The following is a 25949-nucleotide window of genomic DNA, read 5'->3' on the forward strand; positions in this document are numbered from 1 at the left end:
TTGATAGAATAACAGGCTATTAGCATGGATTTTTCTAAAGGGTATGAAGTTCAAAACTCAAATGTCTGTCATTAATAAATGACCTGCTAATATTAGCCAGAAAACCACAATTCTACATCAACCGAACTCGACATGTCAAGCAAAACCTGACTTCCTACTCACTGTGAGAACTGTCTTCGGATTTCTTGTTCATCCCTACTCTGTCATCCATTAAAGTGCCCTCATCAGTTTTACTCTCAGCACCACACTACCTGCCTCTGCAGTGAATACACTCTGTAGCTAGCAATAAATTTTTTTTCTACTCCGTGCTCGCACTTAAATGCATGCAGTGTAAAACTCGAATGCCCGATATCCTACCGGAATCCCAGCCCCTTGCCTTGCCACAAATCTAACCTGCATGTCCTTAGCGATGGAATTCAGCAACTCAGTCACTACTGCAAGGTCTTCCTCTGATGGCGGCCATCACTGGCTTGCACTTTCAAGCCCGCAAAAGAAAGAAAAAAAAATAGAAAAAGAAAAAACTACCTTCAACTGGTGCAAGCACCGAACCAGCCAGGCATCAATTATATACTCCGCTACCCCTCAAGACATCTATTTATAACTAAATATGCCCCACTCAGCTCGGAACACACCATCTAATCACTGGCCTAAACAGAGCTCCCTGACAAGAAAAGGCAACCACGCTCTTCAACTCCTAACCGGAACTTAGACCAAAGTCATAAATAGATGAATTGCCCACAAGCAAACCCTTCACCACTGCTCCCAAGAAATTTAGTAGATAGACAGAATAACAGGCTATGCAGTAGCCTGACTACTCCCTAAAGTCAAGAGTTTTACCCATCATTACCCCTATACTCACAAAAGCCTACCTTACCAATCATGCTCTTACCTGTCGTCATGGACGTAATCTTGCTATGTAGCAAGTTCACACCAGAATGTGACTGCTTAACCCAACTACACTAGACTAAACCTCTTATGCCCCTCCCCATCATTATCTCACTTCCTCCCAACCATCCCTGCCTCCACTTAACCCTTTCACCTCCCCAACCCACTTAACTCCCCTTAATATTAACCTAACCCCCCCCCCCCCCATGAAGATGTCCCAGGACAGCTTAGTTTGTTCAAACTTCATTTGACATATTTTTTTATTTTATACTTTTGGAGTTTGGTAGTTTTGGTGTATATTTATTTTACCTAGAGTCATGGCAGAAAATATATTTTGTTATGGGGCAGAACTTAATTGAATCTTTATTATCTCCCTGTTTATAAATATGTACAATAATCTCATGTTTCCATGGGTTTGGAAGCTTTCAGACTCTTAAAACATAATTTATATTGATATGTAATAGTCGGCCTACTTTTCTACATACTCTATGCAAAATTCATTCCCTACTCCAGCTTGGTCTGGGGTCTTATTCTTTTATAGGTTATTTTCAACAAATATCTTGAGAAATCTTCTAGAACTTAGGGTGCTCTCCATTTCAGTGATACTGATTGTCCAAGATCTTGTTCTCAGCAGTGTTCTGATCAGTACTAAATTTGTTCTTAAAGTAGGTAAAAGACATATTACCCCTTAGATACCAAACTCCATCATATGTTGAACATTATATGCTGGACTATAATCATTTGGGCCTTGGCTAGCATTATTTATAACAGCTTATCCATTCTTTGCATTTTTTTTTCTATAAAATGTGTCGTCTTTTTTCTAATAATGAACTCAAGATGTTTTCTTAGATGAGATGCTATTAAATAGTGGGTGCATGAGGACTAAGCTGCTAAGTGAGGTATGTGTGTGTGTGTGTGTGTGTGTGTGTGTGTGTGTGTGTGTGTGTGTGTGTGTGTGTGTGTGTGTGTGTGTGTGCGTGCATCCGTGAGTGTATGTGTGTGTGTGTGTGTGTGTGTGTGTGTGTGTGTGTGTGTGTGTGTGTGTGTGTGTGTGTGTGTGTGTGCATGTGAGAGGGGCTTTTTCTAAACTCAAAAAAATAATTGTGATTGTTTTGCCATCCTGCATTTTATTTTACTGATTTGGCATTCAGCAAAGTTGTACTTGTCCAAGCACACTGGATTCATTAAAGCATACTTCAAAGAAAAAAAATGTATAAAATTATAAAGTATGCAGAAATCACAAATAAAACAAAGCATAATTAAATATATACTGACATCATATACTGCTGTTTTAATTGTATTTAATAGAATATTTTAAAGAAAATTGAAGCTGTACATCACAGTGGACATGACACCTCAAATCTGAAGGAAAGTAATATTTTAACTACATACTACATACTACATTAGCTTTCATGCTGAACTTCTCTTTCTGTTCTAATCCATCTTGTAGTATTCTGTTTGAACAGCATAATATGCAGTCCATTACTGAATGTATGACAACAGAAACACAAAACATGTTGCTTACATGTGCCACCTGATGCTTCACAGCTGCCAGGTAGGCAAACAGTGTCAGTAACGATTCTCCCAGGCTGCACATGAAAATAGTCCACTACAATTAATATTCTACCCCAGTTAACAAATGAAAATAAAATAAATAAACAAAATGAAGTGCTTAAGTAATTTATCTGAGAGTAATATGCAAGTAGTTTGAGTGTTCAAATTAAATAAATAAATTATCAAACCATATATGAAAATTAAAGCATAGATTTTTATTTGATTTATAAATGAAGACAGACATCACTGGTATCAACAAGGAAAAAAATGTCTTCAGTGCTTCCTGTTTGCGTTAATTATAGGTAAATAGCGGCTTTAAATAAACATGGTATGCACCAAAAATGTACCATGGATTGTTTAACTATTGCCTGAGAGAAGTACTCAAGAGGAAACATTTTCTTTTGTGATGAAATGTGATGACTCTTCAAAAGATTTGTGAATGCAATGTTTAAGCGATAGTTATGAGACATGGATGTGATTAAGCATGGAGTCTGTGAAAGATAATCACCTCTTGTCCCAGGCAATCTGCTTATCATCCCACTTGAATAAACTGCAGTTCTTGTTTTTTTTTCTATTCCTTTACTTCTTCTACCTCCATCCCATCTATCCCACATTGTTCTGAATTCCACCATGTTTTGTTTCTTTTGGAAACCAGACAACTTCTTACTGTGAGGCAAGAATGCTCCCCCAGAGAAATGTCTGTGTAAAAAGGTAAATCCTGTTATTATCCATATGACATCATGCCTTTGTCTTCATGTTGTGCAGCCTTTTGTTTATACTGTCCCTATAACAAAGGACATAGCAACACCGGAATTAATTTGGAGTTAGTTTCTCTAACACTTTTACACTTTTTTATCTTGTCATCACTCCCTCTTCCTTATTTCCTTAAGGACACACATTTTAAGCTCTTTTAAATTCTTTCTTTTTTCACTTGTCGTGTTGGTACTGCTGCTACACAGTTTTTCGGCTGCTTCATATACCATCTCTTCTAGCATTGTCTTTGGAATGAAGAGGCCTCCATAACAGCACAATGTGCAAAACATATAGCTTCTACAACTCTGTTAGGTAAAATAATTAACTTCTTATTGTTATTATATATGTGTTTGGTTGTAAACCTGGTAGGCAAGCTGTTCTAAAGAATACTTTTCAGCCAAAGCCCAAAGCAACTACAAAACAAACCATTACACTGATGAAACATAAAGACATCAACAAAGTACATATTGAGTCATGTATATGAAATAAGTACATGATATTAAAAATCACAAGGAGTAAGAAGCTAAGCTAGGTCAAAACATCATTCTGGATAAGTATAATATTTGCAGGCCAGTATGGAGGTAAAGTAGTAAATAACTTTGCCCATGAGGTTCTATGTACAAGAATTTTCCTGAAAGGACATACTCTGAAAGCATTCCAAACTTCACGTTTACGGGTTGAGAATGGTCTGTCATGTAACAAACAGACAGAAGCTAGAATTGCCTAATATATTGGCTTCATTTTAACAGGACTCTAGTCAGTATGACAGAGAGGATAGTATAAGCAGTTGATGGGGGACATAGTCAGGATGATTGGGTAAACCTAATGCTCATTCAAGGCAGGATGGTGTTCAAAAAGACAGTCTCAGGAATCCCAGTGACTTCTTTTCTCTCTCTCTGTAATTGAAAAATGCAGCCAAAAAAATCCATCAGCATTATTAATGTAAAAAGAATCACAAATCTATTCGCATGGATCTGAATGAAAATTTTTAAGATAGTTACATTTAACTTTAAACCCAGGCATGAGTATTTTAAAAGAGGTGCTTTAGACATCTAATGCAGCAAATATTTATTTTATTAAACTATATAGCTACTTAGCTAATAATATATGGTAAAAGCAAATTATACATAATAATTTGAAATGTATGTGATGTCAGTTGTTTTATTTTTTGAGGAACTCCAAAGTATAGAAAGATCCTATCATACTTGTTACATGAAGACCAGGCCTTTAATCACAGCATTTACTTATATACCTGGACACAGCCACACTACCATTATCAGTACTCATGTTTGGAGTGTTTAATTTTGGAAGACCGACTAATTTAAGTTTGCTGTTGGACAATTTGAATTCATGAATATTTCATCAGTAGTCATTGCGTTTAAAAAAAGACATAGCTGCAAGGGTTTGGTTTATTGACCATTTAAAATGGGGGGGAGGGTTCAGTAAAGATTACACATTTTTTTTTGAGTATGCATCGCGGCACAATGTGTACATGCCGCAATGCACACTTAAATGTGAACATTTTTAGATTCAGTAAATGTCATTTAGCAGCACACAAGCATACACAAAAAGGGAAACTTCCGTGCAATGTAAATTTCTGCTTAAGCAGGTGAATTTTTTGCAAATGAAGCAGGTGGAGCAATCTAACAAGGTGAGAGGCATCTGTGTAGACTCATGTATGTGTTCATAGTGTACATGGAAATTTACCACATACAGAAGTCTACACAGAGAGAAAGGGATGGAAAAGTCCACAAATATGGATATAACTACCCTGAAAATAGTAGATCACATGCATACATGTGCAAAACATACATTGAGGATGTTTGTAAAATGAAGGGGATCTGTAAAATTAATAATTTTTTAAATAATTTTTACATGTTTGTACTATGCGCCGCATTGCACAAACATGCTTAACAGAAAAAAATAATTCTTCAATAACATCTATAATGTAGTTTGTACAATGGTGCATTTGTGCTGTTACCCATCTTACACAACTAAGAACCATACAATTTCCTGGCTGTCGGCATGAATATGTATGCAAATGTGGTTCCTTTGTTCATAGGTTCATAAGTAGGTACTAGGCTATTGGCCCTATGGCCTATATAAGCCTAGCAAAACAGTACCTTGGCTTTTGCCACCCAAGAAATTTATTTTCCTGTGACCTTGTCAAGCAGAGCCACAGAAGTGATTCCTGGGGTGAATTTCCTATCTCCCATCCAACCATCAAGATTTTTCTTGAAGAGTGCTAATGAGGAGCTTTGTTTGATATGGATAGGTAGTTTGTTCCACAGTATGGAAAGTCTATGGGACAGGAATCTATCCCTCCAACATGTTCTGTTTATTGTGGTGACAAGGTTTAGGTCCCTAGAGCATGTAGCTCAAAGGGATTGGAATTTCTTTAAGTGGAGCATGTCCAACAGCTCTGGGTTTGACATAGCATTGTATGTTAGGCACAGATCGCCTCTGAGTAGGCGATATGCGACAGAGTAAAGCTGGAGTTTTTTTAGATGGTCTGCGTAGGTCTGTTTGAGGCAGTTAATCCTCTTTATGAGGTATTTCTGTGGCCTTTCCAGTTGTTGTAGATGTCTTGTGAGGTACATAGCAAAAGGGGCGTTGTACTCTATAATGGGGTCTAATGAGTGATGAGTAGAGGGGAACAATGACCTCTTTTTTCCTGGATGAGAAACCTTTTGTGATGAGGTGTGTCACATAGAAGGATTTCATGGCTACTGTGGTGATGTGATTATCAAAGGAGAGACTACTGTCCACCTATGTCTCAAGGTATCTTATCACACTGTTGGTGTTAATTAGACTACCACCTCTGTGGTAGCTCATGGGTACAGAGTTTTTACCAAAGAGGATGACAATGCACTTTTTAACATTGAGCTTGAGGCCATGGCTTTGACACCAGGCATCTGTCTCAGTGAGGCCCTTTTGTAGGATGTCCACATCGTTAGGAGTTTTGATTATGGCTCCTAGTTTGCAGTCATCTGCGAACTTTGTTAGCCAAAGACCTTATGTGCTAGCCTGTATTTCAGAGAAGTAGATACCAAGCAGGAGAGGACCCAGGACTGAACCCTGTGCTACTCCACTTGTCACTGGCCTGAAGTTGGATTTAGAGTTTGCTACTTTCACAGCCTGTAAATTGATAAACTTGGCTAGGCTTAAAAGGCCACTCGTGTCAGCCTAGTAATAGTCTATGAATCTATAAATATATAATGACACATTAGCTTATGATGCTATGAAGGATTGTGTAAGTATCTTCAATGTACTCAAATACTGAGCATATCAGTTGTTGAGGGCCCCTGTGTAAAGGAAAATGGATATCTATGTTTAGTTTTCTCTCCAAGTTGCATATTTATTTGATATTTTATGTGATATGTTTTATATTGGGGAAAGCAAAAGGACTTTCAAGTTAAGATTACAAGAACATGTTAGAGATATAAGAAATGGTAAACTTAAAAGCCCTCTTGCAAAACATTTTATGCAGTGTCATAATGGTCATCCAGAGGGGTTTGCAAGGTATAATTTTAGAGAAAATTGAGAAAAAAAGTGTTTTTATGGAAATGAAAAAGAAGCGCTTATATAAACTCTTGTATAAAGAGCCTATTTATATTCTTAAATGTGGTACCCTGGCCCCAGCTGGTATGAATTTAAATTGCAACTGGAAGGTTTTAATATGATTGATTGTTTAATGAATATGATTGATTGTTTAATGAATATAATTATGTATGTAATCATGGTATATAAAAGGTTGATGTGTCAGTGTCTTTTACTCCTTTGAAGGCATTTTGTGCTGAGGTGCTAGAGTTCTTAATGACTTATTTTCAGTTATTTTAGGCACTGTTCATTGTCCCGGTCCCCTTCAATAACACACATCGCACCAAATTACATTTGACAACCTTTATTAGATTTCCATAACATAGCTTTGATCACCATCTATTACAACTATTCATGATATAATTGCTACCAAATACAACATAACATCCTTGTAATGTTAATTAGGGCAGCTGCCTACTCACCCTGCCCCAGTAAGCAGCCCATACCTCTACTCACTTCACTTATGAAGCAGCATCCCAACTCACTTCATACACCATCCATTGAATTACCATCCACCAAATAAACACCTTCCTTACCTCTGCTTGCTTATTTATTCAGCAAGCTTCCTCCAACTACTCATTTCCTTTCCCCAGATCCTTGAAATGAACATCCAGACAAAGGGGGAACAGAAGATGGCAAGCCTATCCCTCTTCTCCACCAACCAGTCTGACCAGGCTGTTCCCCCTCTCTTCTACCCAAAATTTTTCAATCCACTTCCCATAAAGGGAAGGGTCAAGCCAAACATCATTTGTTGTACAATAATTACCCAGACATTACCAGCCCTTGGCAATTACCTAATGCTTAACAAAGCCTCATCTGACAAGGGAGCAAGAATACTCAACCCCAATCACCAACACTACCTGACCCCTAGCAAGGAAAACCCCATCTAACAATACAATGTGAAGTTCAATTCTGATACTCCCCAAAAATTTCAAGCAAACAAGACATTACCTTGTGAATACATATTCAGCTGCACTGCTGGAAAACCAAACTTTTCATCCCCTCCATCAGCTGCCACATTCCTCAGCCTACAATCTTGCCTGCCGAGTCCACGTTCCTTTAGCCCATCAAGTAAAATCCACTCTGCACATCCCATCTGCCACATCAGTGTTGTCCAATGACCCCACCGCTTATTCGACACCAAAGCATGATCATCTGTGAACGCACTGTATCTCATCACTGGAACTCATCACACCATCACTCCCCATAAACCAACCCCAACAGTTTTCCCCCTTTTGCACCCTTTACCTACTTCTTCCTTACCTGCCCCTTATACCAATGCCATAATCAGCTCCCACTAAATAAACACAGAGCTCAAACAAGTCTTACTAAGATGATTACTCAGACCCTCCTTGTGCTCCATTCAAGTGACAACACGTTCCAAATCCCCTTTTCAAGCCACCACATGATGCCTTCTGCACTCCATTAATCTGAAAGAAAGAAACAATGATAAATTCTATGTGCACACATACCAGGATTACTTAAAATGGAGGCACTGATCAGGACCCCTGTCACCCCATCCAACCTTTACCTATGGCCAATGGCTATGCTCCCTTTACTATTAAATGCAAAGGCCCAAAAGCAGGGAAAACTTCCAACATTAATCTAACATACTAATGGTTAATGGAACAAATTGTACAACTCATTAACCCTGATATCAAAACTCAAAATGCCTGTCCTTCTCTGACTAGCAGTGTAAAATCCTCTACCAAACTCAACAACTTTGCAATCCACTTACTTCTATCATTAACTGTTGCCCACTTGCGTTCCCCTTGTGTAACCTTCTCACTCTCCACTGCTTCCATCGTCTGCAAATTTATTGTATTGCCACAACTGGTACTCATCACACCACCATCTGAAAAGAAAAAGGGCAACATTAAACTCTAATAGTAATGAGCAGGCTCCAAGTTATACCTACCTATTCCAAATTACAGCCGCAGCATTCCAAGACCCCATCTGCAAGAAAGAAAAGAAATGTAAAACATCCAAAAGCGATAGCTGAAGTTTTTTTTTTTTTTTTTTTTTTTTTTTTTTTTTTTTTTTTATTTATTTTCTTTCCTTGGTCCTGTTCAAAGGAACCTTGATTGAATGGGAGATGGGACATTCACCTCAGGAATCACGTCATTTGTTCTGCTAGACAGTGGTCCAGGGAAGCTAATACTATGAAAGGAAAAGTGCTTCGCTCAACTGACAACAGCTCCATCTAAAACCACATCCACAATGGAACCTCCCTTTCCACCAAACGTACCAAGCACTACTCTTATGGCTTATAAATTGTTAATACAACAGGATTTGCTTTAGCATATCCCCTCTGAAAGATTCAAAGTCTGAAACTCAAATGTAGTTAGCCCAGTGCCTAGCTCGCAGTCTTCCATTTTCAAAATGAGAAATTAGCATTTGAATTGCGGAACAGATAGAAAAAATTAAATAACCATACTAACGGCTTACTAACAACTCCAGCTAGGAAGGTCTTAGGATGGTTAAAATTATCTGGTTTTACTTCTAACAAGGATCTCTTAATGAATTAATACAAGCCGCATCAATCCTAAAGGTTTCATTCAGATCGTTGCTCTACCTATCTCACCTGCAACTTGCATACCCCCTACTCCCACCACCCTCAAAGCAAACAAATAGTAAAATCTTGCATAGAAATTGCCATCATGTATATGCCCCTCAGCACAACGCTAAACAACCTACAACTGATAGACAAGCTGCCATTACATGAGAAACCTAACTTTTGAATCCTTCATCATTTCCTATAACCACTTCTTAGCAACCTTCTGCCATGACATATTTCCACTGCACTCAGTACCACCAAATGAAGCCTAATCAAATATAGTGACTTACCTAACTCCAATCTGTGCACTATATACCTAGCTACTAAACTGATAGACCATGCCATCTGACAAATCCTTTGACAGTTTGGGTAAAGGCCTGCCCTGAGAACAACCCACCGTGACTACAAGTGACCACGTAGATGCCCTGTACTGCTAACGGTTACTCACACAAGCACCAGAGCCCTAAACTACTCCAGACAGGGACCACTCACCAATTGGTAGGATAAGTTTGCATTAGCTTGCACTTACTGAAAGTAAGGTCTTACAAAACGTCTGTCAATACTTACCTGAATCTGCCTTCACCACTTTCCACAAAATCACTGTTACCAAGCAAACTCTGGCCCTTCCATGACAACCTGCATAATTGAGAGGTATGCCAATGAACACTCAGGTACCACACCACCCTAGCAGCAACCCGAATCAGCACCAACATCACCCCAACTCCTTCCTAACCACCAGAATTAACCAACTCACTCTCCAATGCCCAGTGAGCCACCCCCCCCCCACACACACCGGAAGTGGTATGTGGTGTAGTAGTCTTTACGAACTTAAAACACACCAAGTACTTGCTTCCCACTGCTGCTCATTTTCCTATGAAACAGGCACCAGAAACCTGTCAGGAATTAATGCAACTGGTCAGCTACATATGAACGGAAACCCCAATAGGTCACAGCCCATGAAAAAACTCAAGGGGAGCTATAAAGCAACGCCAATCAATGAGGTAACTGAGGAAAGAACACCGCGTAAAACAACCAGGGTGATGAAGTGTGGTTACAACCTGAACACTGAAAACATCTCCTCAATAATTAAGAGGTCACCCTGGCGCCTATACATGTGAGTCAGCCAGTGAAGGAAGGGGGATAAAGCAAAACCACATGCACACTTAATTCTCTGATTAATAGCCATAACAGTTCCCCCCTCCACAACAATATGCCTGACAAAATAACCCTACAGTTAATAAAAAAAAAGGTACACCAGACATACTAAGTTAATCCATAAAGCAAAGCAAGATCATAGGGCTGACAGAAAACGACAAGGCACATTACATTACCAACAAAAGAAGGAGTGATCCGCAACATGCTTCTTAACATGAAAGATTCAGTGACCACCTGCCCTAAACGCCATCTATACCACTAAATATTAAGCCTTAACCCCATGAACCACTACCTGCTCCAGGGATAATGAGCCCACATAAGCACCATTTCTCATCTCTGTTGTAACCTAAAGCATAACCAACGGCCTATTTAACTCAATTAGTCAACTATACAGCAGCGGAAAGGAACCATGAGCAACCTAGGGTCTCACAGCGGTTACAAGCAAATCTTCAGCAACCAATGCTCCCTGCATTGCGACCATATCTCTCAAACTTCTTGGAGAAAGAATTCTGGACAAAGCCGCCAGTAAAAGTGGGACAAAGGCTCAATATTAGGGACAATGCTTAAATATTGTTCTTACAAACTTAAAAGTTGATAGAATAACAGGCTATTAGCATGGATTTTTCTAAAGGGTATGAAGTTCAAAACTCAAATGTCTGTCATTAATAAATGACCTGCTAATATTAGCCAGAAAACCACAATTCTACATCAACCGAACTCGACATGTCAAGCAAAACCTGACTTCCTACTCACTGTGAGAACTGTCTTCGGATTTCTTGTTCATCCCTACTCTGTCATCCATTAAAGTGCCCTCATCAGTTTTACTCTCAGCACCACACTACCTGCCTCTGCAGTGAATACACTCTGTAGCTAGCAATACATTTTTTTTCTACTCCGTGCTCGCACTTAAATGCATGCAGTGTAAAACTCGAATGCCCGATATCCTACCGGAATCCCAGCCCCCCTTGCCTTGCCACAAATCTAACCCCTGCACATGTCCTTAGCGATGGAATTCAGCAACTCAGTCACTACTGCGAGGTCTTCCTCTGATGGCGGCCATCACTGGCTTGCACTTTCAAGCCCGCAAAAGAAAGAAAAAAAAATAGAAAAAGAAAAAAAAAAACTACCTTCAACTGGTGCAAGCACCGAACCAGCCCAGGCATCAATTATATACTCCGCTACCCCTCAAGACATCTATTTATAACTAAATATGCCCCACTCAGCTCGGAACACACCATCTAATCACTGGCCTAAACAGAGCTCCCTGACAAGAAAAGGCAACCACGCTCTTCAACTCCTAACCGGAACTTAGACCAAAGTCATAAATAGATGAATTGCCCACAAGCAAACCCTTCACCACTGCTCCCAAGAAATTTAGTAGATAGACAGAATAACAGGCTATACAGTAGCCTGACTACTCCCTAAAGTCAAGAGTTTTACCCATCATTACCCCTATACTCACAAAAGCCTACCTTACCAATCATGCTCTTACCTGTCGTCATGGACGTAATCTTGCTATGTAGCAAGTTCACACCAGAATGTGACTGCTTAACCCAACTACACTAGACTAAACCTCTTAAGCCCCTCCCCATCATTATCTCACTTCCTCCCAACCATCCCTGCCTCCACTTAACCCTTTCATCTCCCCAACCCACTTAACTCCCCTTAATATTAACCTAACCCTCCCCCCCCATGAAGATGTCCCGGGACAGCTTAGTTTGTTCCAAACTTCATTTGACATATTTTTTTATTTTATACTTTTGGAGTTTGGTAGTTTTGGTGTATATTTATTTTACCTAGAGTCATGGCAGAAAATATATTTTGTTATGGGGCAGAACTTAATTGAATCTTTATTATCTCCCTGTTTATAAATATGTACAATAATCTCATGTTTCCATGGGTTTGGAAGCTTTCAGACTCTTAAAACATAATTTATATTGATATGTAATAGTCGGCCTACTTTTCTACATACTCTATGCAAAATTCATTCCCTACTCCAGCTTGGTCTGGGGTCTTATTCTTTTATAGGTTATTTTCAACAAATATCTTGAGAAATCTTCTAGAACTTAGGGTGCTCTCCATTTCAGTGATACTGATTGTCCAAGATCTTGTTCTCAGCAGTGTTCTGATCAGTACTAAATTTGTTCTTAAAGTAGGTAAAAGACATATTACCCCTTAGATACCAAACTCCATCATATGTTGAACATTATATGCTGGACTATAATCATTTGGGCCTTGGCTAGCATTATTTATAACAGCTTATCCATTCTTTGCATTTTTTTTTTCTATAAAATGTGTCGTCTTTTCTAATAATGAACTCAAGATGTTTGCTTAGATCAGATGCTATTAAATAGTGGGTGCCAGAGGACTAAGCTGCTAAGTGAGGTATGTGTGTATGTGTGTGTGTGTGTGTGTGTGTGTGTGTGTGTGTGTGTGTGTGTGTGTGTGTGTGCGTGCATCCGTGAGTGTATGTGTGTGTGTGTGTGTGTGTGTGTGTGTGTGTGTGTGTGTGTGTGTGTGCATGTGAGAGGGGCTTTTTCTAAACTCAAAAAAATAATTGTGATTGTTTTGCCATCCTGCATTTTATTTTACTGATTTGGCATTCAGCAAAGTTGTACTTGTCCAAGCACACTGGATTCATTAAAGCATACTTCAAAGAAAAAAAATGTATAAAATTATAAAGTATGCAGAAATCACAAATAAAACAAAGCATAATTAAATATATACTGACATCATATACTGCTGTTTTAATTGTATTTAATAGAATATTTTAAAGAAAATTGAAGCTGTACATCACAGTGGACATGACACCTCAAATCTGAAGGAAAGTAATATTTTAACTACATACTACATACTACATTAGCTTTCATGCTGAACTTCTCTTTCTGTTCTAATCCATCTTGTAGTATTCTGTTTGAACAGCATAATATGCAGTCCATTACTGAATGTATGACAACAGAAACACAAAACATGTTGCTTACATGTGCCACCTGATGCTTCACAGCTGCCAGGTAGGCAAACAGTGTCAGTAACGATTCTCCCAGGCTGCACATGAAAATAGTCCACTACAATTAATATTCTACCCCAGTTAACAAATGAAAATAAAATAAATAAACAAAATGAAGTGCTTAAGTAATTTATCTGAGAGTAATATGCAAGTAGTTTGAGTGTTCAAATTAAATAAATAAATTATCAAACCATATATGAAAATTAAAGCATAGATTTTATTTGATTTATAAATGAAGACAGACATCACTGGTATCAACAAGGAAAAAAATGTCTTCAGTGCTTCCTGTTTGCGTTAATTATAGGTAAATAGCGGCTTTAAATAAACATGGTATGCACCAAAAATGTACCATGGATTGTTTAACTATTGCCTGAGAGAAGTACTCAAGAGGAAACATTTTCTTTTGTGATGAAATGTGATGACTCTTCAAAAGATTTGTGAATGCAATGTTTAAGCGATAGTTATGAGACATAGATGTGATTAAGCATGGAGTCTGTGAAAGATAATCACCTCTTGTCCCAGGCAATCTGCTTATCATCCCACTTGAATAAACTGAAGTTCTTGTTTTTTTTTCTATTCCTTTACTTCTTCTACCTCCATCCCATCTATCCCACATTGTTCTGAATTCCACCATGTTTTGTTTCTTTTGGAAACCAGACAACTTCTTACTGTGAGGCAAGAATGCTCCCCCAGAGAAATGTCTGTGTAAAAAGGTAAATCCTGTTATTATCCATATGACATCATGCCTTTGTCTTCATGTTGTGCAGCCTTTTGTTTATACTGTCCCTATAACAAAGGACATAGCAACACCGGAATTAATTTGGAGTTAGTTTCTCTAACACTTTTACACTTTTTTATCTTGTCATCACTCCCTCTTCCTTATTTCCTTAAGGACACACATTTTAAGCTCTTTTAAATTCTTTCTTTTTTCACTTGTCGTGTTGGTACTGCTGCTACACAGTTTTTCGGCTGCTTCATATACCATCTCTTCTAGCATTGTCTTTGGAATGAAGAGGCCTCCATAACTGCACAATGTGCAAAACATATGGCTTCTACAACTCTGTTAGGTAAAATAATTAACTTCTTATTGTTATTATATATGTGTTTGGTTGTAAACCTGGTAGGCAAGCTGTTCTAAAGAATACTTTTCAGCCAAAGCCCAAAGCAACTACAAAACAAACCATTACACTGATGAAACATAAAGACATCAACAAAGTACATATTGAGTCATGTATATGAAATAAGTACATGATATTAAAAATCACAAGGAGTAAGAAGCTAAGCTAGGTCAAAACATCATTCTGGATAAGTATAATATTTGCAAGCCAGTATGGAGGTAAAGTAGTAAATAACTTTGCCCACGAGGTTCTATGTACAAGAATTTTCCTGAAAGGACATATTCTGAAAGCATTCCAAACTTCATGTTTACGGGTTGAAAATGGTCTGTCATGTAACAAACAGACAGAAGCTAGAATTGCCTAATATATTGGCTTCATTTTAACAGGACTCTAGTCAGTATGACAGAGAGGATAGTATAAGCAGTTGATGGGGCACATAGTCAGGGTGATTGGGTAAACCTAATGCTCATTCAAGGCAGGATGGTGTTCAAAAAGACAGTCTCAGGAATCCCAGTGACTTCTTTTTTCTCTCTCTGTAATTGAAAAATGCAGCCAAAAAAATCCATCAGCATTATTAATGTAAAAAGAATCACAAATCTATTTGCATGGATCTGAATGAAAATTTTTAAGATAGTTACATTTATTTTATTTATTTTATTTTATTTTACATTTGTTAACCGGGCTAGTCCAACTGGAACTATTTCCATTTTCAGCAGAGGCCCGGGGAGAAAAGCTCCACAAAGACATAGTAACTAATTACATACGATGCAAAAAGAGAAACAAAAAACAAAAAATATATTGTATCAAACTTATTGTATTCAGAATTAACATTTGTACAATAATGTACTCATTGTTCTTGTAAGCAAAACACAAGCATAGATTATTTAGTATAGAAAACATCATAAGAAAGAGAGGAGGATATATAAAGACATTATGGAAGTAGAATAGATATTTATCTGAACCCTCAGTAAACTGAGTAATATAAACAGGAAGAAGAAGGAATAAAGGAGGGGTAAATGATAGAGTAGTGAGGAAGTAAAATAGAGGGTAGCAGAAGTTACAGAGATAAAGGGGAACTAGGAATAATCGAATACCAGGTTTCAGTCTGGGTTAAGGCAGGGACATAGCCAGTGTTTTGTAAGGTAAAGTCTAAGTTTTTGTTTAAAAAGGACTGGAGATAAAACAGAAGTCAGTTCAGTGGGCAGTAAGTTCCAGTGTTTACCAATGGAGTTAGAGAAGAGGGAGTCTCCTGCAAGGTTATTGGATTTGGTAGCAGTAACTAGGAGTTTGCTGGAGGAGCGAAGTGAGTTCAGGTTAGAATAAGGGGTGAAGAGACTAGAAAATGAAGGAGTGTTGTTTGGCTGATAAAAAGTTCTTTGGATGATGGGAAGTTGGGAGAGAAGCAACATGTTTTGTAATTCAAGCCAGTGAAGTTGTTGTAGGTTCAGACAGTGGTGAGTTCTAAATTGATTACCAGTAACAAATCTCGCTATACTATTGTATGTGGTGGTCAATTTAGAAAGATTAGATTTCTTCAGGTTAGTATAGATTGGTGAGGCATAGAGAAGAGTGGAAATGAGATGAGAGTGTGCCAAGGTAGCTTTGGCTGTTGGGGATAAGAAAGTTTTAATTCTATAGAGGGAGCCCAGTTTCCTATGTACAGTTTTAATAGTGTTGTTTATGTGATAGTCAAAGGTAAGATTGTTGTCAATAGTCACACCTAGCAGTTTGGTAGTAGAGTCAGGTGATATGAGAGTGTTGTTAATAGAAGAGATAGAGAAGTCCAAAGGGGGGGATCTGGTAGTGGGTTTGAAAAGGAGGAGTTTTGTTTTTTTGGCATTAAGAAGTAGGCAGCGTTTTAAGAACCATGTTTCAACAGTATGGAATACCTTTTGAGTAATAGTTTGAAGTTCTGGGATTGTTTTAGCAGAGCAAATGAGTGTGGAGTCATCTGCATACTGTATGCACGTAGCTTGGGGAATAGCTACTTGTAAGTCATTTATGAATAGGGAAAAAAGAAGGGGTCCAAGAATTGAGCCTTGTGGTACACCGAGAGAGATTGGGAGAAGAGAGGAGAGTTTACTTTCCCAGAGGACAGCTTTTTAACCTGTTAGAAAGATAGGAGGTGAACCATTGCATAGCATTTGGTCCAATAGCAAGTGATTCCAGGATTTTTAGGAGGAGAGGGTGATTGACCATGTCAAAAGCTTTTGATAGGTCGATGAAAAGTGCTGAGGAAAGGGTATTATTGTTGCGGTTCTTGTTAATGAAGTCAGTGAAGGAAAGGAGAGCAGTGGTAGTACTATGAAAAGGTCTGAAACCATGTTGGCAATGAGATAGTATGTTATGTTTAGTTAAGTGATTCATTAGTTGGTGGTGAATACATTTCTCCATGATTTTTGCTAGTGGAGACAGGAGGGCAATGGGTCTATAATTAGAATATTCTGTAGAGTTTCCTCCCTTATGTAAGGGTATAATATGTGAGATTTTCCAGATATCAGGGATGTTTCCTTCTTTAATGGTTCTGTTTATAAGAATAGATATGGGATAGGCTATTTCAGTGGCTGCTTTTTGAAGGAATTCAGGTGGAAGTTGGTCAGCTGATGGGGTACATGGCTTGAGCTTTTGAATACATTTTAGGATGAAGGAAGTAGAGGTGGGCTGTATAGAAAAATTTGGAAGATTAGAAGAGGCAAGTTGAGGAACATTAGAGTTATCAGAAGAAAGGTGAGAGGCTAGTGAGTTGATAGTATCAGTGAAAAAGGAGTTGAAAGTGTTGGCAGTTTCAAGGGAAGAAATTTTCTCCGATCCCAAGGGGGAGGGAGTGGTAGTTTGTCCACGGTGAAGAAGTTTGTTTAATGTTGCCCAGAATTTTTGGGGATTATTATGATTAGATTGCTGGAGGTTACAATAGTAGTGTTTTTATCAGAAAGAATAGCTTTTTTGGTATTGTTTCTTAGGTGTCTAAAGGTTTGATGATCTGAGGGTAGTTTACTTGTTCTCCATTTTAGCCAGTGTTTGTTTCTGAGTAATATTTTCTGTCTTGTTTCTTTTGATAGCCAGGGGGCTGGTTTAGCTTTTATTCTGATAATCCGTTTTGGAGCATGGCTATCTAAGATTGTTAAGAATTTGGTATTAAAGTATTGAACTGCTTCATTAAGGGGAAGAGTTTTTAGTGGATTCCAGTCACATGCATTTAGCTCAGTTTTAAATAGGTGGGGTTAAAATGTTTATTACTGCGCACAGTCCTGACTGAAGGGGTGTTTGTAGTGATATTCTTTTGCCTAATGATATAGGTTAAGTTATGGTCACTGATATCATCAGGCAGGGTTCCTGCTAGGTAATTGTTGGGGTTTGTTAACCAGGATCCAATCAAGTATACTTTCTTTATTGTTGGTTTTATTAGTTCTAGTGGTGGTGTTTATAGTTTGGGTAAAGCCATGGAGATTAATATGAGAGGCTGGGTTGTTAGAATTAACTGAGAACCAATCAAGGTTAAAGTCTCCAAGTATTATAGTTTCTTGTGGGTGATTGGTTGAAGCCCAACTAAGAATACTTTCTATATTTGTGGAGTTATTACCAGGTGGAAGGTATGTACAGATAATGTAGATGGCTTTATTAGGGTTAAGTTGTAGCTTAGTTATGAGGAGTTCAGTGTTGGTGTTTTCAGGGGGGTTATAGGGTATTGCGGAAATATTAAGTCCGGTTTTAAAAATGAGAGCTACTCCTCCGCCCTTACGAGTATTGCGGTCTAATCGAATGATGTTGTAGCCTGGGGGAATGATTTCAGTATCTTTAGTGTAGGGTTTTAACCAGGTTTCTGTTAAACAGAGGATGTCAAAAGAGTGACATTGCAAAAGAGAGTGAAGTTGAGTAATTTTGTTGTTGACACTTTGAATATTAAGGTGTCCTAAAAGTAAAGTGTTAGAATTAGAGATCGGTAGTGGAAGGGGTGAGTTAGAGATTATTGTGGTTTCTTTGGTAGGGATGTTCGAAGGACCAGGGTTTGGGTGTATATCACCATCTGTCAGGATAGTGGGCTTGTGTACTGAGTATGGTTTAATTGTTAGGTTAAGTTTGTCCTTTAGTTTCCTTGACATGAGATTATTACATTTGGTGTGGGATAGTCTATGATATTTGGCTAGAAGGTAGGAGGAGGTAGAAGTAATGTTAGAGTGGTTATAGTTTAGGGATATGAGTTCAGATGCAGTTTGCTTTGAAATGGTTGTAAGGTGGTAATTAAGTTTTATTTCATAGGAAGTCAAGAGGTAAGGAAGTGTGAATAATAGAGAAACAATTATCAGGGCTACTAGTTTAGTTAAGATATTTTTTGCTATAGGGGTTTTGGAAGTAGGAGTGGTAGTGGTTAGAGACATGGTGAGAGGAGGAGGGGAAGAGATTAAAGTGGTAAAGGGTGGAGTAGATATATTTTATAGGAGGAGGAGGCTAGGAGGTAAGAGTTACTGGATAGGTTTGTGTATAAGAGGGATGGGAGATAAGAAGTGTGGGGAGGGAATTGGAAAGAATTATGAGGGAAGAGTTACAAATGAGGTAGTAGTACCTGATAGGTGCGTTAAGAAGGGGGTGTGGACTGTGAGGTATAAGGGTAGAGGTGCGTGTGGTGGGTGGGATAAGGGGTAGGGAGGGCCAAGCGGGCAGAAACAGTCAGAGGGGAGAGAGAGCGTAGGTAATCAGTCCAGCTGAGGAATTGAGACACCACTTAGTTTGTAAAGAGAGAGTATAATGAGAATGTAAGAGTAAGGAGAGAGAAAAAAGTGAGATTGGAAGTAACTTTTGTAGCAGGGAAAAGAACAAAAGAGAAATAGGCTTCACATTAGAGTTAAGGGGGTACAGGTAAGAAAAAAAGAACAACGCTAGGAGCTTGGAGTTAAGCAACAACAAGCTGTAAGAATGTAGTCACTGGGAGAAGTAGTTATACAGGAAGAAAGATAGGGACCAGATAAAGTCACAAGGGGTAAGACAAAAGGTGAGAGGGGGAAATAGAAGAGCTAATCACAATAACCTGAGAGCAAAAGTGGAGAAAAGAAGGATAACCAAGGATAGAGAAGGCAGTAAATGTACTGTTATTTAGGGTAGGAAAACCTCGGGATTGTAGACAAGCAGGGGCTATAAGGAGTATAGCAGTTTGATTAGAGATAGAGGGAGAGGAAAACTGTAGCAAATGCTAGTATATAAGGGTGGGGGAGGACAACCAAGGATGGGTCCGCGAGTGTGCTGCTCACCTTAGGAAACTATTAGGCTACAAATAGCAAAAAAGTGGACATACAGCAAAGGTTAACACATTAGCAGCTAACCAGTTGACAATCACTTGGATGGTTGCTGGGGTGCTTCTTGGGTGCCGACAGTATAGGCCTCCTTAATGTTTTCAGGGAAACTGAGTGAAAAATTCAGCAGGTAGGGTAGGACCCGATAAGAAGCACTAGAAGACAATGCTGAAAGGAGACATAAAGAGGGAAGGGTTAGGAGAGAAAAAAAAAAAGCAAAATATAAAACACAGGGTGTAGAGCATGGAAAGAGAACAACGTAGATTCTATACAGTACAGTTAAATTAAAACATTTAAAAATTGCATGGTATCAAGTGTTTACAGAATATATCAGATAGATATATTTAGAACAGTTAAAATAAACATTTCAAAAATACGTAAAAGCAGGTGTTACAGAATATATCACGCATATACAGCAGTGGTATGCTTCGTTATAACGTGGTAGATCCAAGTATAGCAGGAGCTCCGGTTTGGAGGCCCCAGGGTACCACTAGATAACTGATACTTCATACATTCATTCACCCCTGGCTTGTTAATAAACTAAAAACAGGTGAATTGCTAATGTAGTGATTATTAAAATATGAGCAATAATACTTTAAGAGTTACTCTATACACAAGTAATGATAGCCATGCTCCAAATGTAGACACCGCTCCTTAAGTAATGAGTAAATAAGTTACCTACAAGCAAGAGCACTTCAGCATACTGTAGAGGGCATGGGTGGATTCAGGATACTAGTGCTTACAGTACGTTAAAACAATGATTAATAGAACATGCATAATATCTCTTTAGTTAAACAAGGTTACACAGCTTTCTTTAATGACACGCCATGACATTTAACTTTAAACCCAGGCATGAGTATTTTAAAAGAGGTGCTTTAGACATCTAATGCAGCAAATATTTATTTTATTAAACTATATAGCTACTTAGCTAATAATATATGGTAAAAGCAAATTATACATAATAATTTGAAATGTATGTGATGTCAGTTGTTTTATTTTTTGAGGAACTCCAAAGTATAGAAAGATCCTATCATACTTGTTACATGAAGACCAGGCCTCTAATCACAGCATTTACTTATATACCTGGACACAGCCACACTACCATTATCAGTACTCATGTTTGGAGTGTTTAATTTTGGAAGACCGACTAATTTAAGTTTGCTGTTGGACAATTTGAATTCATGAATATTTCATCAGTAGTCATTGTGTTTAAAAAAAGACATAGCTGCAAGGGTTTGGTTTATTGACCATTTAAAATGGGGGGGGGGGGGTCAGTAAAGCTTACACATTTTTTTTTGAGTATGCATCGTGGCACAATGTGTACATGCCGCAATGCACACTTAAGCGTGAACATTTTTACATTCAGTAAATGTCATTTAGCAGCACACAAGCATACACAAAAAGGGAAACTTCCGTGCAATGTAAATTTCTGCTTAAGCAGGTGAATTTTTTGCAAATGAAGCAGGTGGAGCAATCTAACAAGGTGAGAGGCATCTGTGTAGACTCATGTACGTGTTCATAGTGTACATGGAAATTTACCACATACAGAAGTCTACACAGAGAGAAAGGGATGGAAAAGTCCACAAATATGAATATAACTACCCTGAAAATAGTAGATCACATACATACATGTGCAAAACATACATTGAGGATGTCTGTAAAATGAAGGGGATCTGTAAAATTAATGATTTTGCTTAACAGAAAAAAAAAATTCTTCAATAACATCTATAATGTAGTTTGTGCAATGGTGCATTTGTGCTATTACCCAGCTTACACAACTAAGAACCATACAGTTTCCTGGCTGTCGGCATGAATATGTATGCAAATGTGGTTCCTTTGTTCATAGGTTCATAAGTAGGTACTAGGCTATCGGCCCTATGGCCTATATAAGCCTAGCAAAACAGTACCCTGGCTTTTGCCACCCAAGAAAATTATTTTCCTGTGACCCTGTCAAGCAGAGCCACAGAAGTGATTCCTGGGGTGAATTTCCTATCTCCCATCCAATCATCAAGATTTTTCTTGAAGAGTGCTAATGAGGCGCTTTGTTTGATATGGATAGGTAGTTTGTTCCACAGTATGGAAAGTCTATGGGACAGGAATCTATCCCTCCAGCATGTTCTGTTTATTGTGGTGACAAGGTTTAGGTCCCTAGAGCATGTAGCTCAAAGGGATTGGAATTTCTTTAAGTGGAGCATGTCCAACAGCTCTGGGTTTGACATAGCATTGTATGTTAGGCAGAGATCGCCTCTGAGTAGGCGATATGCGACAGAGTAAAGCTGGAGTTTTTTTAGATGGTCTGTGTAGGTCTGTTTGAGGCAGTTAATCCCCTTTATGAGGTATTTCTGCGGCCTTTCCAGTTGTTGTAGATGTCTTGTGAGGTACATAGCAAAAGGGGCATTGTACTCTATAATGGGGTCTAATGAGTGATGAGTAGAGGGGAACAATGACCTCTTTTTTCCTGGATGAGAAACCTTTTGTGATAAGGTGTGTCACATAGAAGGATTTCATGGCTACTTTGGTGATGTGATTATCAAAGGAGAGACTACTGTCCACCTATGTCTCAAGGTCTCTTGTCACACTGTTGGTGTTAATTAGACTACCACCTCTGTGGTAGCTCATGGGTACAGAGTTTTTACCAAAGAGGATGACAATGCACTTTTTAACATTGAGCTTGAGGCCATGGCTTTGACACCAGGCATCTGTCTCAGTGAGGCCCTTTTGTAGGATGTCCACATCGTTAGGAGTTTTGATTATGGCTCCTAGTTTGCAGTCATCTGCAAACTTTGTTAGCCAAAGACCTTATGTGCTAGCCTGTATTTCAGAGAAGTAGATACCAAGCAGGAGAGGACCCAGGACTGAACCCTGTGCTACTCCACTTGTCACTGGCCTGAAGTTGGATTTAGAGTTTGCTACTTTCACAGTGTGGGTTCTGTCAGTGAGCCAGTTGGCAACCCATCTTGTGCATAGGGATTTATACCTAGTTTAGTGAGTTTATCTATAATTCAAGAGTGGGAGATGGTGTTGAAAGCCTTGGCAAGATCTAGATAGGCTGTGTGAACCACCTTACCCTCATCTACGGATTTGGTGACCGCTTCAATGAAGTCTATCAGGTTTAGGAGACATGATCTGCCTTTTACAAACCCGAACTGGATAGGGTCCAAAGTTTGGAGATTATCAGGTCATTGTTTATAAGTTCCATGATGATACGTTCCATAGCCTTACAGACCAGGCTTGTCAGGCTAATGGGGCGGCAGTTCCCAGGATCCGTGGTGGCTCCCCCTTTGTTGAGTGGGATAACCGTTGCTGTGCGCCATTCAGTGGGCACAAAGCCTGAGGTGAAGCTATGATTGAACATGGTACTTTTGCGGGGTGCCAGTTCATTCTGTAGTTTGTGTAGAATGCAGCCTGGGATGTTGACAGGTCCCATGGATGCTGTGTTCTTCGCTTTGGAGAGTGTGGTTTTTACCTGTACAGGAACTTTGCATTCTTCCACTATAGAGATGGGCCCTTTAGGGTGAGAGAGGGGTAAAGTTAGCACTGAACCTATCTGCCAGGATGTTGGCAATATCAGTTGGTTCTGTATATTTAGTGCCATTGTGCTGTAACTCAGAGCAGATCTGAGTGTTGCCATTGAGATTCTTGACATAGCTATAGAATGCTTTGTGGTTGTCTTTAGAATCAGTGGTGATTTTGTTTTCGTAACTAGCTTTGGAGGATTTTATGAGGGATCTCAGCTTCTTACTGAGCCTGACCATGGAGTTCTTCCAATCATGGGATTTTACTCTTTTTTGCAACAGTTTCTTTCTTCTGTTGTAGAGCTTGTTTATGGCAGGGGACCAGCAGACTGGCTTCCTTTTTTTGTAGGATAGCATCTTGGTTCTGTTAGGGATTGCATGATCCATGCAGTCATGTAAGGGCTTATGAAGTGCATTTGTATAGTATTCAGCAGTCATACCTCTATTGTCCATCAGCATGGGTGTCGTGAAGTTTGCCACGTCTGTCTTAAAAAGTGTGAAGTTGGCTTTGGAGAAATTTTTAAGGTGGTTTCCCTAATAGGGGGAGGGGGTGGGATGTGGATATCTAGGGTGATTAGCTTGTGGTCGTATCTGACCAACGAGGAACTGACCTCTGTTGTGGAACACCAGTTGCCCATGTTGGTAATGACCAGGTCTAGGATATTGCTGCCCCTGGTGGGGGTGTGGATAAGTTGATCCAAGGCATTGGAATTTAAGAATTCCAGAAAACGTTGAGCACAAGAGTTGGTACATGAGTAGTTTTCACAGTTAATGGTGGGGTAGTTGAAATCGCCCATTATTAGGGTGTTAGGTTGTACCCTAATATTTTCCAGTGTATCAAAAAATGAGGAGTGGGAATCCTGGGGCATGGTGCGGGATCTGTAGCAAGCTGCAATTTGGATTGTGCTCTTGCCCAGAGTTAGTTGCACTTGGATAATATCAGATGCATTATGCTCAGCAACTAGCCTGGAGGTCTGGATATCCTTAATGAATATGGACATGCCTCCACCTTTAGAGTTTCGGTCCAGGTTAGGTGGCTGAAAGGTGTGGTATTAATTATAGCCTGGTGACGCAGGGGTGCTCTCTGGAGACTTGAACCAGGTCTCTGTCACTGAACAGATGTCGATGTTCTCCATTTTAAGGAGTGCCTTGAGTGAGTGCATTTTGAGGTTTAGACTTCTAGCATTAAGTAGCATTGCCCTCAGATTTTGGTTGTTTGTACCTGTTACAGTGGTGAATTTGTCATTTGAACCTTGCCTAAAAAAGGCACTATAGGGGTGGCAAGTGCCTTAGCCAGTATCCGAAATCCCAAGGGGAACAGGTGCAGGCCATCTCTGGCAAAGCATCATGGTTTGTCAATCATGTCATCCCAGGCAGACAGATACTGGATCCCCTTAGAATGACAACAGAAGCTTAGCCAATTGTTGAAGTCAATCATTTTGTCCTTGTATTGTGATATCATTCTGGGTGATGGCAGGATGCTACTCAGGGCTAGGGTCATACCTGCCTGGGCTAAAAGATCAGACAGCTTCTCCATGTCTCTTTTTATGTAGTCCAGGGAGGTACATCTCAGGTCATTCACACCAACATGGACAATGACAGTCATATTTGTACTTGTTGTGGAGTGACCTGAGTGCGTGCATTCATGGCGGATCCTGGCACCCGACAGGCAGCTGACAGTAACTTTCTCCTTGTTTAGCCTGGTGAGTGGAACATCAGTGTGCCTGACTATAGAGTCACCTATGACTAGAGTGTTGGGTACGTTGTTATGGCTTATGGGCTGTGGTTGCGTGGCACACTGAGTCTGTGGGCTATGTGTCATTTCTGCTTTGGAGGTCCCTGTGAATGTAGGTGTGTGTTTTGTGTTTCTATGTGATTCTATGTGTGTGTTTTGATGACTATGTGATGAGTGTGGTGAGGTGCAAGTGTTACTTTCTCCTCTTGACTGTCTAGTCCAGTCTTGGGTGAAAAGAGCGCATAGTGTTGGGTGGTAGGTTGGGTCTCTACTGGTGAGAGGAGGGTTCTCTGGCATTGGCATTGCTGCCCAAGATGCCCAGAGCCGGATTGGTAGACAGGAGCAGAGAACAGGCCTAGACCATAGACATGCCTGACATGCCTGGATAGGTGCTTATTTATTAAGTAACTAAAACTGTTTTCCTCTAGAGAGAGAAAGTGTGATGCGCTGAAAAAGCAATTGTTTCTGCATATCCCATTTGTGTAGGCTTCTACATGGTTTAGATATTCCCACTGTGTTACTTTTAGGATTTTCTAGCACTCAGCATGCATGTTTGCATGGCACCTCACAGCTTAGTGTGTTTGCACTAGCAGACTATCCATGTGACAGTCATGCCGTAGGTATATGTCAAGGAAAACCAGACATATTCAATTAATAATTTATACTGTTGCATAAGCTATGTTGCATAGCGCTCCATTGTGCAATAAAGTAGGGCCTTTAAATCATGTCAATTACATCCAAGGCAGTGAACTGCATCATAATTAGCTAATCCCACATGGTAGACC

The sequence above is a fragment of the Protopterus annectens genome, chromosome 1.part1, assembly GCF_019279795.1.
Source record: "Protopterus annectens isolate FY-2018-M chromosome 1.part1, PAN1.0, whole genome shotgun sequence".
Classification (NCBI taxonomy): domain Eukaryota; kingdom Metazoa; phylum Chordata; order Ceratodontiformes; family Protopteridae; genus Protopterus; species Protopterus annectens.